Source organism: Octopus bimaculoides, chromosome 18 (assembly GCF_001194135.2).
Source record: "Octopus bimaculoides isolate UCB-OBI-ISO-001 chromosome 18, ASM119413v2, whole genome shotgun sequence".
Lineage (NCBI taxonomy): Eukaryota > Metazoa > Mollusca > Cephalopoda > Octopoda > Octopodidae > Octopus > Octopus bimaculoides.
This window is the reverse complement of record NC_068998.1, coordinates 6,096,804-6,099,427: the sequence shown is the minus strand read 5'-3', so window position 1 is coordinate 6,099,427 and position 2,624 is coordinate 6,096,804.

The following is a 2,624-nucleotide window of genomic DNA, read 5'->3' as shown; positions in this document are numbered from 1 at the left end:
CATATATATATATATATATATATATATATATATTGTGTGTGTGTGTGAGAGAGAGAGAGAGAGAGAGAGCTCTTTTATTAACAATACAATTGTAGTCGATCAAACCTGTGATCAAAAACATCCCATCAATGACCGTTTCGTTTTTCCAGTATCGTGTAGATTAATATTTATATTCCTAAAACATTATACATTGATTTACGGGGAAAATTGGCTGCAATATTTAGCAGGTCAATATTCTAAACACTTGTTGTCTCTGCCTCTTCAATAAAATAAATTAGACTGAATATTCAAATATAATTAACGCAATACTTATAAAGTTATGTGTTGTATGTATAAATGACTGCGTTGTGCGTTTATAAATGTACCAGATAAAGTTAAGTGGATGAGGACTGGCAGTCAGTGACCAGATATGAATAGAAGGCTATGTGTGAGGGGATGAGGTGTATATGTGTGTCTATGCGTGTTTGTGTTTGTGTGTGTGTGTGTGTGTGGTTTGTGGTGTGTAGGGAAGGAGGTGTATGTGCATGTGTTGGTGTATGTATACATGTGTGTATATAGGTATTTTTTAAAATTTTAACAATGTAGTTTATATTTCTAACGTCGAAAAGCCCATTTTTACAAAATTTTAACTCCACCCATAACTACTCTGTCTGTCATTTACTCCCTCTCCTCTTCAGTGCCTATGATTCTTTCTCTCTCACTCTGTGTGTGTGGCATTCTGTTACTCATGCCTACCACCAAACCTAGTATGTGCACTACCCTACACCTTTTATCTGTATCTTTCTTTTTTCTCTCTTATACTCTCTCTATAAAATGTGACTGGGGAGACCAACCAACCAACCAACTAATTTATATCAGCTTTTCCGAAATAGACAATAGAGTCGAAGCCGTAGTGGCTGCTTACCTCATACACTGCTCAAATCTCCATAAAGAGTTTACTGAGATCCCTTTATTTTTAGCAAGTCGTGTGACTCTATTGAGGCTCTCTCATTGATTTCGTATATTATCTGGTAACAAGATCCATTGGAATGACCAGTTTTGCTCCAGGACACACTGACATTCAGCCACATAGTCAAAAGAACATGTTCTCATATTATAAGACTTTGTCCAAATATTTACAAAACAGAAAATACGGCCAAAGCCACCCAAGAAGTAAGAAGCAGTCATAATACAATCGGTGCAGTAGTTTCACCAATCACTCTGCATCTATGGAAGTGAGATATAAGCTATGTCTTGAAACTATACAAACACCTCTATCATACAATGCTCCCCCTGGTTATATCAGCGAATTTATAACTTTCCATTGACATATTTGTAAATTAAGTCCTTCAGTGCTTCAACAAAGGAAAAGATTAAAACTTCACAACAAAAACAATTGCATTTGTTGTTGATTGTTAAATATTGTAATTATATTTCTAATTCAGATATTTAGTGTTTTGTTTATAATTTTCTTTGGTTTTTCATTAAAGTAATAACAGGTCAATTATGTTGTTGTTTAATCACTAGTCAAACCTATTATCAAAACTGTTTCATTTACAAGCACTCCATTTTGTCTTGTATTGTGTACACGACAGTATACAGTGACTCATTGGAAATTCAGCTGCTATATCTAGCCGTGAAATTACTATATTTGTAACTTGCAGTCTTCTTTGTAAGTTTCACTTGATCCATGTAAAAGCAGAGTGTGTCAAAAACTAAACATAGTTGAATAAACCAGCTAAACACTTACCAAATTCTATAATGCTACTATTGTTTAATACTGAAAATTTGACACTTCCTTATTGTACATCCTTCTAAGTACTATTTGACATGTCACCAGATACAAACTACTGATGTATTGTGACAACCACTTAACTTCACCATCTATACTTTGAAAATATACATACATACGTGTATAACAAATACTGTACAATAGAAATTTTTTTCCCAGAAGATGTGTCACAATAAACAAATGGCAATTTAGAACAGCTCCATCGGAACAGGAGAAATGATAAACTTGAGAATCAAGAATTCTTCAAAGTTGACATGAAATAAAGAAAAAGGAAAGGCTTTTTGTCTAGAGATAAGAGGACATGTGAAGACATGTTTCTGCTTTGATAGGTGTCATCAGCACAACAGTTGTCTTGTAGCCAAGGAACATAGTCATATATGAAAAGGGTAGAACACAAATATGGCTGAAGCGGGATGGGCTACTCAACCTGAAGAAAATTCTAACTGGGTCCCACTTGCAGGGCTCCAAACAATCACAAAGGAACTATATAAACAAGAGCACAAACGATTAGCCCGAGATGATTTTTTAAATGAGAATATCTGAAATAAACTCGACAGATGCCAGTCATCGAATTTGATTTCAATTTCGATTTCACTTGCCTCAACAGGTCTTCACAAGCAGAGTTTAGTGTCCAATGAAGGAAAGGTACACATAAGTGGGCTGGTTACACCCCTGGCATAGGCCACAGGTTATGGTCTCACTTGACTTGCCGAGTCTTCTCAAGCACAGCATATTTCCAAAAGGTCTCGGTCATTAGTCATTGCCTCGGTGAGGCCTAATGTTCGAAGGTCGTGCTTCACCACCTCATCCCAGGTCTTTCTGGGTCTACCTCCTCCACAGAGCGTGGCACTTT